Here is a 13,062-nt window from a genome sequence, read left to right on the forward strand (position 1 = left end):
GTCTCTTTGCTTATAAAATGGGAATAATGATACTTTCTCATTATTGTTCTAGGATCCACTGAAATAAAGTTAATAAATTGTCTGTAATGGAGTAGGCACTTAAAAATGCTACAGGTATTTGAGTCTGTGACACTCAAAATACATTACACATTATCGTGGTTCTTCATACACTGAACAGTATTGTTGCAGCTGGAAAGGAGGAGAGCATTACTACCCTCTTTCGCAAATGGAGAAACCCTATTTTAAATGACCTGAACCTCATCATTTGGAAAGAGGCAGAGAACCCTGTCTTCTGACAAATACATTTCTTACGAGTTCCTGTTCAATAGCAAGCAATATGGTAGTAAAAGGAAAGGCCTCTTTTAAATCAAGTAGAATACATCTTCCTTGAGTGATTGAATGCAAACCTTGACTATGTAAGCATTTTCAGGAGAAGGTCACTGTCTATGGAATTAATTTTCATTTTTGGCCCAACAATGCCTGCTGGCCATCAGAGCTTGGTGAAAACCCCATCTGTTTAGTTAGGGACTGGCCTGATTGATGAGGGATTGGCAGGAGTTAGAGGATAAATCTTGGCATCTAGGGATAAATTATTTAAGTGTCCTTTCATTCTGGGTAGAAACTAAATCTCCTTCAGGACATATAATATAAAGTAGAAAGTGAAAACTTTCATCTGAATATAGTTAATAGTGAAAGCCCTCATGTATCCTATACATAATAGATGCTCAATGAACTTTGTTAATTTTGTGATTTAAAATTTTTTTTCTTTCTTGAAATTATTCAGATAGTTTTCATTTAGTACATAGAGGTTCAGTACACACTAAGTTTTATAACTTTATGTTCTTACCTTTCTGTGTTTTATTCACTCTATCTTCACATACAGCAGCTAAGCCTTGTTTTGTGTAGTTTTCATTCTAAAAATATATATAATATTTACATCAGATTTATATTTTTAAACTATTCACATTCCACTCCTGAGATGCTAAAACAAACTATTCCCTATTATCCCCAAGCCCATCCTTCAAGAATTGCTAGATGTGTTTTGAGTTTATCATTAGTTCATATATGAATGCATTTCATATCTCACATTGCCAGTGTATTTAATATATCTTTTAGGAACTACTGTTAGAAAGTGATTCCATGACAAAGAGCTAGTACTGTGAGCAAATTCTAATGTGTAGGATAGCTGAGTTCAACTTAAAACATAGCATAAAGGAATCCATATTTTAACTGATAAATATTCCAAAATTTAAATATTCCAAAAAGCAGTAATCATCTAAAAATACATAAAATTACTTGATTTTAAAGAAAGTGTACAATATGCAAAATTAACAATTTTAGTTTCATTTCTACCTAAAACCTATGAGACAACTGCTATAAATTATGTTGTATTTGATCTTTCTTTTTAACATGTCAACATCATATATAAAAAATAATTGATAGATACAGTAAAAATTTATTTAACTAGCATTTATTGGAGACCTGTAAAAGTAAGGAATCTTGTAAAATATTGAAGAGAAAAACAATGACGGGGCAGCTGGGTGGCTCAGTCGTTAAGCGTCTGCCTTCAGCTCGGGTCATGATCCCGGGGTCCTGGGATAGAGCCCCGCTTTGGGCTCCTTGCTCAGCAGGAAGCCTGCTTCTCCCTCTCCCACTCCCCCTGCTTGTGTTCCCTCTCTTGCTGTGTCTCTCTCTGTCAAATAAATAAAATCTTAAAAAAAAAAGAAAAACAATGACAGAGGTTCTGCCTTAACAGTGGCTGTCAGTCAAATAGGAAAAATCAGACATGAAGAGAAATAATCTAAATATGAGGTAAAATGTGATAAGTATACAAAAAAGTGTTACTGAAGCTCAAGAGAAGAAAGGGATTTTTTTTTTTTTTTATGGCGGGAATAGGAGAAGGGGGAGATTAAAGAATCAATGGAGGTGCTGGGTTCTGTGCGGGCTCACCAAGAAAGATACAGAGTAGGAAATGTTATCATGAATCTCTCCACCCATTGTGTACTCACTCACCTATCAGTCACCACCAAGCTTACTCCTTTCCCTTAGAGGCCAAACTTCTTTATATTCCCCCAAACGTGCCACACTCTGCTATGCCTTTGTATTTTGGTACAGGATTATTTCTTTTCTTGGAATACCCTTTCTCCCCATTATTCCTTGTAAACTCTCACTCTTCCTTCAAGACCATGTGGAAATCACTCTGCCGCCTCCTTCTCCAGTCTCTCAAAGCTTGGTCACTACTTCCTCTGTGTCTTTACAAATTTTGTACACTATTATAATACTTACACTGTTTTGGCATCATTTTGTTCATCTCTATTGGGAGTTTCAAGAAACATGACTTTAAATAACTATTGTTTATCACAATATTTGGCACTGAGAAAATAATACATGTTAATTGAATAAATGAATGGGAGAATGAGTAAAATGTGTTGAGTGTGTTATCTTATTTTGGTGCTAATTTACATGTCCTGATGACAAATGATGTTGAGCATCTTTGCATGTGCCTATTGGCCATATGTATGTGTATATATATATATATATACATATATATATATAGTGTCTATTTAAATTTTGCAAGTTAAAAATTTTTGTTTACTTGGGTTGTATGAGCTTTTTATACTTTCTGGTTTCTTGGGATTTTGACTTAGTTATGGTGATTGATCAAATTGTACCCATGGTCATTTCATTATTTCCCAGAGGTGATAGATTGCAAAATATGGTAAAAAATTTCTCCCATCCTAGGAAGGGATATTGCCACTCATCCAGTCAAGAAAGAGATAGAGTCTACTTCTCCATCTTGAATTTGAGCTGGCCTGGTGACTTTCTTTAGCCAAGAAAATGCAGCAAAAGTGACTTTGGAATGACTGCCAAGCCAGAGCATCAAGAAGACTCACCTCCACCAATTTCACATTTTTGAATCCAGCTGCCATGTGGAGAAGCCAATCTTTGATGCACCCTAGTTCTGTTTCCTAGAGTATGGAGAAAGAAGTTTAGCCATCCTAGCTGAGATTTCCAGAAGACACTCCCAGTCAACCTACAGAATTGTAATAAATAATAAGTAGTGGTTATTTGAAGCCACTGAGTTTTTAGGTGTTTTGTCACAAAGCAATAGGTAATTGATACACTAGGACTGAAATACGCTCAAGAAGAGTTTAATTTATTGGGTTGGGTTTGGGCAAAACTAATGCTAAAGCATTTGCTACTTTCGAAAAACAGAGATTGAATGGAAACATGACCCTGTCTTATGACCAATGCTGTTTGAATTATCCACAGCATAGAGTACACCTGGAGAGAAAGAACATAAAATTTTATGATTTTAGGTAGTGTACAGATAATTCTAAGGTACTATATTCTTTTTTTTTTTTTAAGATTTTATTTGAGAAAGAGAGAGCACAAGCAGGGGGAGGGGCAGAGGGAGACTATGTGTCAGAGCCTTGAGCCTGACACCGGGCTCCATCCCAGGACCCTGAGATCATGACCTGAGTTGAAGTCAGATGCTTAACCAACTGAGCCCCCCAGGTGCCTCCTAAGGTGCTATATTCTTATCTCATAATAAAGTAGTATTTGGGATGTTCTCTAGTGAAAAAAAGGGAATAAATTAACAATTTGCACCACATGTACAGTGGTACAAAGAATATAGTATTCTTGGAAGCAGTCCCAAATATTATCAAAACACAAAAGTGTTATATAGATTCCAAATAAAGTAAAATTTTCAAAGTCTCAAATGTTCTGACAAGTGTTAATTCTCCTTTACACAATCTAGAAAATGTATTAAGTAGATTTGCACACAATACAAATAAGTATGCTACCCTTGAGAGAGAAAAAGTTTTGAGAGAGTAAAGTATAAGTAGAACCTCAAACATCTCCTGATTGGATGAGCTATTATTTTGCCATGTGCCCTTCCTCTACTTGCTAAGCTCTATCACATTTGATCTTATACATTTAAAAAATAAAAAATAGAGAAACGTTACTAAAAACAATTTTTGAGTAAAGATGCAGAACTCCAAAGCCACCATATATTTAAAGCATTTATCCAGGAAAATAGCCCCCTGTGAATTACTGGTTATATCACATAGGTATTCCAAATAGCATCTGTGGAAATTCATTTAGCACAAAATTATATTTCCCACCTACTAGACAATTAGAACCTAGTGCATGCATTGAGGAGGCTGGGAGGAAATTATCTATCAAGAATATCTCAAGGCAGTTGGCAAATATCCAGATTTTGGAGGAACCTAGGTTAGTGCCCTATTCTAACTATTGCAAAAGTAATTTTCTTTCTGAAATGGAAAATTAATGTAATGTTCCTGAAGGGAAACATTTAATAATAATCAAGTCAAGGCATAAGGCACCTGATTCCCTTCTGTGACCTTAGTCCTAATGTATTAGTAACCCTGCGGCTCTACTCTTAACTAGATTGTGGTTCAGAGACTAAATCACTCAACCATGAAGTTCTGATAGTCTCCTTGCCCCTATTTCATATGATAATCAGTGTTGAGCTGATGGATATTGCTAAAAAGTATAATAAACTTTTTCCCATTTTTTTTTTTTAACCAAAACTATGGTGCAATAACATTACTCCATACTAAAAGAAAGAAATCATTTTAATGAGTTATGCTTAGATCAAATTCTGGCTAATATGTTTTAATATATTTAAGTCATCACAATTAATTAAATACCAAAACAGAGATAGAGAATATAGATTGACATTTCATAAGAATGTCGTTTTGCAATAAAACACCACACCAATAGTAAAGGGAACAAATATAGTTATAAATAAGTATGTTAGATATTCAGAAAATTCAGTTCCATTATTTAAAAATCACTAATAGAAATAGCACTTAATAGAACTGAATAGAACAAATAACCCTTAATGGAAAAGTTGATATGTTTCAACTGAAGATATCTTAACAACCAACTTTATCCTTAATTTGTTACTATTTGAGTTCCAGTTCTATCGAACCCCACACATTTGGCACAACTGGAATCTGGAAATCATCTGTTCCAACTTTCTACCTATGAAGGAATCTCTCCCACAGCCTTTTTTTTTGAGGGGGGTTTTTATTTATTTATTTGAGAGAGAGAGAGAAAGAGAGAGAACCCAAGCTGGGGGAGGGGCAGAGGGTAAGAGACAAGCAGACTCCCGCTGAGTGGGGAGCCCCATGTGGAATTCGATCCCAGGACCCTGAGATCATGACCTGAACCGAAGTCAGACGCCCAGCCGATTGAGCCACCCGGACTCCCCCACAGCATTCTTGTCAGAGTACTCATACAATCTGAAATATGTTCACAGGCAAGAGAACCCAAGAATCCACTTCCTTATATTACAGGATACTTCACTGTTTGACAATTTAAATTTGCACCGAATTTTCCTACCAGAAAATTCCTACCTGGTTGTGCCTGACAGAGCAGATTCCTCTTACACAACACAGCCCTTCAAATATTTGTCAGCAACTATATGGCATGAGCAGATTTGTCTTTTAGAGAGATCACTTTGGCTGCAAGGTGGAGTAAACTGAAAGGGAGTAAGCTGAAGGAAATTTAAAGAGATTAGACTGACAAATTATAAGAAAGGGGAAAAAAAAAGAACAAGTTCTGGCTTCACACTCACAGGACGTCCAATTTATACCATTGGGAATTTTATATATGGTTGAGATGATAATTAAACCAGCTAACCATTTTGGAAATGATTTTAAAATTACGTTCCTACTATACACAAACACACCAAAATGAACTAGAGATGAATTAAAGATTTAAAAATAAAAATGAAACCATTAACATGCTAGAAAAATTCTAGGACAATTAAAAAATTTTCCTGGAATGGGAAAGCCTATTCTTAGCATTATATCAAAACAAAAATATATATAAGAAAAGATTTTTAATCTAATCATTTAGCAAATGTGAATCTCAGACTTCAAACTTGAATATATAGTCAACAAGACTTTGTTTCCTTTAATTTCAACCTTCTAGCAGTTTATCAGGAAATTCCAACCTTATTACAGCTGATGCCTTCTCTTCCTCAAGGTTGCATCAAAATCAGAGAGGCTTATGTGGTAGTTAGAAAATTAGGTGGGTTGAAAGGGGATGATGGGATGCAAATGTCAATGCTTTTATTTTCCAGGGAATTTCTCATGGTGCCTTTCTCAATATCCAAGTCTGTGTTTGGTCCTTGAAGTTGGGTAGCTCTCTCTGGCTTCTGTGTCACACAGGGACTTGGGGACCTAGCTGTCTCTACCTGATGCACATTCAACCATCTCTGGAATCCTGCCACCTCCCCAGCATGAAGGTCAAGGCAGCTCTGAAACCAGATGTCTTGTCTCCTCCAAAAATCTCTTTGTAGTGGTGGAGAAACCCCCACTCTACTCTTGAACTCCACTCTGCTTCTTCTCTCCTACCTGTCCTCCCTCTTTTTCTGCTATAACAGAATTTGGCAGTGCATTTCAAAACACTCAAATAATAATAGTTAGAAAAAAGTTAACATTTCCTTCAGTGCAAGGAAGAGTGGTCTTCAGATTCTCTTAGGAAAAAAAAATTGAAGAAAGGGAGGAAAAGTAAAAGGTTAGTTTTCCATTTCAAACAGTCTTTGCATTCACATCATACCTACAAAAAATTTTCAAACTTCTATGTAGGAAAAAATCATGTGAAAAAGCTTTGAAAAAAAACCTGGGGAAATTATTACAATTTATATGATAAACAGAGAGTTTTTACAAATCAAAATACAAAAGACAGTATTCCATAAAAAGTTGGCAAAGAACACAAACAACCAATCTAGAGGAAAAAATATAAATTATCATTAAATATGAAAGATTTCTTACCCTCACTAGAAATTTTAGAAATGCAAACTAAAGTAATAACCATCATTTCATACCAACCATACTGGCTTTTTAAAAAATGTCAGTCTCAGTATTCGGGGTGGGACTATGGTGAGACAAGTTACTTGCTTCATGAACAAAAAAATCAATAATCAGAATAAATAACATTTATCTATGATGAACAAAATGTCAAAATTTTAAATAAAGGCAGGATTCAGCTCTGAGTTTTATATGACTTTAATCCTGGTCCTGCACATAATGAGAAATAACACTCATCTGTACTGTGAAAGGCCTACAGATTAGTGGGCAATTTGGCAATATATGTTCACAATTGAAATATGCATAGCCCTTGACATAAAAATTCTACTTTTGGGAATTTGTCATAATGAAGCAATATGATAAACAAATAAAGGTATCTGTACATAAATGCTCACTTAAACATTGTTTAAAGGAGCAAAACATAGAAAAGAATGATAAATAATTATCCAGATAAGTTATACCATAGCTGCTCACTTTAATTGTCATAATACTGACAATTAAAATTGATGTGGATATATATACTTTTACATAGAAACTTGAGGCATGCTACAGAAGTAACTGAAAAAAAGGAGCTTTTATTCTTTGCAGACAAATAGTAAAAAAAGAAGTTTAAGTTTATACACACACACACACACAATACACATCCATCCATCTATTTATCTATGTATGAACGAAAATTTAGAAAGAAACCTTAAGTGTTAAACGTGGTTATCTTTGAGAGGGCAGAATAGAATTCTGGGTCTATTTTTTTCCCTAACATCCTGTATTGATGAATTTTTTTCCTGATTTCTAAAGTTGTTTCTACCAAGTTGGGGGAGGAGTGAGAACTCAGCCAAGAGACTTCGCATCAAAGGAATAATTATAATACCCAAATCCCCATAACAGGAGAAAAAAGTCTAAAAGCTGTTCAGCTCACTTATTGCCTCTCTTAGAAGATGGCATCTGAAAAAAAATCTACTGAGGAACTGTAGCACTTTTAGTCCCCAGGACTTTTCCATAAGTCTTCTTCTTCCCTTTTCTTTTGAACAAATACGTTTTCAAGTTCTGCATTTCACTTTGATTTTCCCTTGAATGCTGCAATAATGCCACCCCAATTCTAAAGGAAGGGGGGATTTCTTATGATTAAGGTGTCTCATATTTATAGCTAAGGATTTTCCCATGCCAGTTCTTCAACCAGAGCTGAGAGGAAAGAAAAACAAGCCAGAACCATGCTTTAGAAGCTTGGGCAAAGCCTGGTGTCATGGAAGCTGGAGGAGAAAGTTTCAACAAATTGCTGAGCAATGCCACATTCTACAAAAATGTAAAGGCATGCAGACTAAGTCTCGATTGTTGGATTATGGAACTGAAGGTCATTGGTCACTTTCAAGGGTACGTGTAGAAGTAAAATGTCAGGAGTCATCATGAAAGATATAAGAACCAGGACAATGAGGTAAGAATATGCTAAGAAGTTTTGGAAAGTATAATTTAAGTGAGAAGTGGTGGGAAGAGAAGGACTTGCTTGACAAGATAGAAAAAAGAAACTATAAACATTTAAAAAGGCAAGAGAGAAGAAGATATGTTACAATGATGAATTATGGTGGAAGTACATAATTAAAGGAAAATAGTCTGGGGGATGTAGGACCTACTAGGATCTGAAACAAAATGAGAATATGTGCACAAAGCCTCTGGGATCTTTCTAATATCTAGATCTTGATTCTTAGTTCCAGCACGGGCCCTGAAATTCTGCATTTTGAATGAGCTCCCAGGTGATGCTGATGCTTCTGCTCCTCAGGCCACACTTAGAAAATCATGAAGCCCAGACCCAGTGCTAAGCCTCGAAAGGAAACACCTCTTTCTCTGAGACGACATCAAGGGAAGAGACATGCTAGTAGAGAAAGCAAACCTGAGAAGACAACAGATGAGGGAGTTTATACTAAATAACTTTTAGCTCCTTCATAAAAAACTAGTGAGCTCATTTGTTGGGAATGAGTGTGGAGAAATGAGGGCTTGGAAACGGTGGGGAAGTTTTGGAAGAACTGTTGTAAGACGCTTATTAGGAGATCCGGAAGAGATGAACTGTGTTTTTGGTGAGGTGCATTAATAACATAATTAAACCATGGAATGAAGTGTGGGCTTTAGGTAAAGGAAGTAAAGATGACTTTCCCCAATTAAAATTAATGAGATAAATTTCACCTGTGTTGGCCACCTTGCGCTTGTTAATAACTGCCTTAAAAGGCTCAGGAATGCAGTTCACCCCATCACCTACACATTTGAAGCAGCCTACCCAACCCAACCATCTCAATCTTTTGTACTTACCCAATATTCAGCAATGAATAATGTAAAAAAATACAGCCTCTAGCTTGTAATCAGGCTGCTCAGAAACAAACAAACAAGCAAAATATGGAAAAATGAGAGTTTCCAGAATCTTTAATATATGGGCAAAGAGCAGTTTTTAATTTAACCAAGTTAATTTTCCCGCAAGCAATTATCCTTGTTGGCATTTACAGAGAACGTGAGGCCGACAATAATCCTTCAGGAGCAAAGGGCCTAGGAATCCCCAATGACCTGAAGGTCTCCTGGTGCTGGCTTGGCTCCAGGGTGCCCCATCTGACAAACCACTTCCCCTGTCATCATCGCCTGCACAGCCCTCCTTTGCTCTACATCCAGGGTGCATTCTTGGATGTGGCCTTGGAGTTTGGTTCCAAGTGTGAAATAAACATTGTGAGAAATGAACCTCCCTGATGTGTTATTCTGTTCATTAAAGATGGAATAGTACAAGGAGAAAATAAATTGCAAGGAGTCCCTTAGTCACCTTCAATATGCACAACATTCTGAGTTGGCTCTTGAAATATGGAAAGGCGAACGTGGAAGAGCTGAAAATGAACCAGCCTGTGACAGGGGCTGGAAGCAGAATCACAGCCTCCAGGTCTCCTCTGCCCTGTTCTAGCAGCAGCTGCAGCACCCAGTCCCAATGATTTTATACTGTGATCAGTCCTCATTATTAGTAACTGTGAACTGTGAACTTCCTTGCTTTTCTCATCTTCTGATTATTTCTACCAGACTCATTCCCAAAACTCACCTGCCATATTCCTCACCATGTCCTCTGAAGTCATTTTCTTCTTCACTAAATTATCCTAGTGATTCCCCTCAGATCACCAATTATCTCTGTTTTATAGTTATTTGCATATCTTATCTCCTATATTAAACTATTAGCTTCTCAAGAACAGAATTCATAGCTTACTTTGTTTCATATCCCCCATTGCATCTAATTTTATTGTCAAAGTTTTTATCTGTAAGATTATTTATAAAGGAGTAATCCAGGCAGAGATTGACATGAAGCTAAAATAAATGGTAATTATGAAAACATGTTTCCATTTCAATTTTGGAATTCTGTAACCATAGTCAAGGATACCATCTCAGTTTTCCCTATATCCATCCATATTTTAATTTCTAATTGCATGCAAAGTATGTGATATGCATTCCAAAGGACATTTGCAAGGGAGCTAATCAGACCTACATAATATACTTTTGATGAGTTAGATTCTGCACTCATAAACCCAAATGAAAAGTATTAAACATTATAGCACCAATTTCCCCCACATTCTCAAATTACAGAGTGCAGAGATGAAGGAAAATGTTGTAATTTTAAGGACAATATGAACATGCAGAAAAAAAAAATCCATGTTTTTACAATCCTTTTTGTATTTAGTAAAAACATTCAATGCATTTCGATGAATATAGTGAATACCATTTTGAATTTTATATACAGGCATGCCTCATTTTATCATACTTTGCTTTATTGTGCTTCACAGATAGTACATTCTTTACAAATTGAAGGTCTGTAGCAACCCTGTATCAGCACCATTTTTCCAACACCATTTGCTCATTTCGTGTCTCTGTGTCACATTTTGGTAATTCTCACAATATTTAAAAATTTTCATTATTGGGGCACCTGGGTGGCTCAGTTGGTTAAGCGACTGCCTTTGGCTCAGGTCATGATCCTGGTCATGAGTCCCAGGATCGAGTCCTGCATCGGGCTCCCTGCTCAGCAGGGAGTCTGCTTCTCCCTCTGACCCTCCCCCCTCTCATGTGCTCTCTCTCTCTCATTCTCTCTCTCAAATAAATAAATAAAATCTTAAAAAAAATTTTTTTTTCATTATTATTGTATTTGTTATAGTGACCTGCATTCAGTGATCTTTGATGTTACCATTGTAATTGTTTTGGGGCATCATGAACTGCATTCATAAAAGACAGTGAACTTAATGGGTAAATGTGTGTGTTCTGGCTCTTCCCCCATCTCTCTCCCTCTCCCCAGGCCTCCCAATTCCCTGAGACACAACAATATTGAAATTAGGCCAATTAAGAACCTACAATGACCTCTAAGTGTTCAAGTGAAAGGAAAATCTCCCACTTTAAGTAAAAAGCTAGAAATGATTAAGCTTAGTGAGGAAGTCATGTCAAAAGCCAAGACAGCCTGAAAGCTAGGCCTCTTGCACCAACCAGCGAAGTTGTGAATGCAAAGAAAATGTTCTTGAAGAAAATTGGAAGTGCTACTCCGGTGAACATATGAATGATAAGAAAGTGAAACAGCCTTATTGCTGATATGGAGAAAGTTTTAGTGGTCTGGATGGAAGATGAAACCAGCCAAAATATTCTCCTAAACCAAAGCCTACCCCAGAGCAAGACCCTCACTCTTCAATTTTCTGAAGGCTGAGAGAGGTGAGGAAGCTGCAGAAGAAAAGTTGGAAGCTAGCAGAGGTTGGTTCCTGAGGTTTAAGGACAGAAGCCATCTCCATAACATAAAAGTGCAAGGTAAAGCAGCAAGTGCTGAAGCAAGTTCTCCAGATCTAATTAAGATCATTAATGAAGGTGGCTACACTAAACAACAGATGTTCAATGTGGATGAAACAGTCTTCTACTGGAAGAGATGCCATCTAGGATTCTCAAAACTAGAGAGGAAAAGTCAGTGCCTGGCTTCAAAACTTCAAAGGACAGGCCGACTCTCTTGTTAGGGCTTAAGACAACTGGTAACTTCAAGTTGAAGCCAATGCTCATTGACCATTCCAACAATCCTAGGACCCATAAGAATTATGCTAAATCTACTCTGCCTGTGCTCTATAAATGGAACAACAATGCCTGAATGTCAACACATCCATTTATAACATGGTTTACTGAATATTTCAAGTACACTGTTGAGACCTACTGCCCAGAAAGAAAGATAAAGATTCCTTTCAAAATATTACTGCTCATTGACAATGTATCTGTTCACCCAAGGGCTCTGATGGAGATGTACAATGAGATTAATGTTGTTTTCATTCCTGCTAACACAACATTCATTCTGCAGCCCATGGGTCAAGGAGTAATTTCAAATTTCAAGTCCTATTATTTAAGAAATATATATACCTATAGCTGCCATTAATAGTGATTCCTCAAATGAATCTGGGCAAAGTAAATGGAAAACCATCTGGAAAGGATTCACCATTTGAGATGCCATTAAGAATATTCATGATTCGCAGCAAGTGGGAAGAGGTCATAGTATCAACATTAATAAGAGTTTGAAAAAAGTTGATGCCAATCCTCATGGATGACTTTGAGGGGTTCAAGACTTCAATGGAGGAGGTAACTGCCGATGTGCTGGAAATAGTAAGAGAACTAGAATTAGAAGCGGAGCCTGAAGATGGGATTGAATTGCTGCAATCTCATGACAAAACTTGAATGGATGAGGAGTTGCTTCTTACGGATGAGCAAAGAAAGTGGTTTCTTGAGATGGAATCTACTGGTGAAGATGTTGATACAACAACAAAGGATTTAGAATATTACATAAACTTATTTGATGAAGCAGTGGCAAGGTTTGAGAGGACTGACTTCAATTTTGAAAGAAGTTCTGTGGGCAAAATGTTATTAAACATCATGGTATGCAGCCATCAACATCAAGGCAGGACTTTCCGCTAGCAAAAGTAGGATGACTCGCTGGAAACTCAGATGATGATTCCCATTTTTAAGCAATAAAGTATTTTTAAATTAAGGTATGTAGATTGTTTTTTAGACATACTGCTATTGCACAGTTAATAGACTACAGTATAGTATAAACATAATTTTTATATGTGCCAGGAAGCCAAAAAATTCATTTGATTTGTTTTATTGCAATATTTGCTTTAATGCCATGATCTGGAGCTGAACCTGCAGTGTCTCTGAAGCATGCCTGTATATTATATAGAAAATAAGGCTTAAA

The 13,062-nt window shown here is 36.5% G+C and overlaps 1 pseudogene; it reads left to right on the forward strand.

Annotated features, from left to right (window-relative positions):
• The first annotated feature begins 11,202 nt into the window (after nucleotides 1–11,202).
• LOC116640277 lies at nucleotides 11,203–12,789 on the forward strand (annotated as a pseudogene).
• Nucleotides 12,790–13,062: the final 273 nt, after the last annotated feature.

This window comes from Phoca vitulina, unplaced genomic scaffold (assembly GCF_004348235.1).
Source record: "Phoca vitulina isolate PV1807 unplaced genomic scaffold, GSC_HSeal_1.0 scaffold1, whole genome shotgun sequence".
NCBI lineage: Eukaryota > Metazoa > Chordata > Mammalia > Carnivora > Phocidae > Phoca > Phoca vitulina.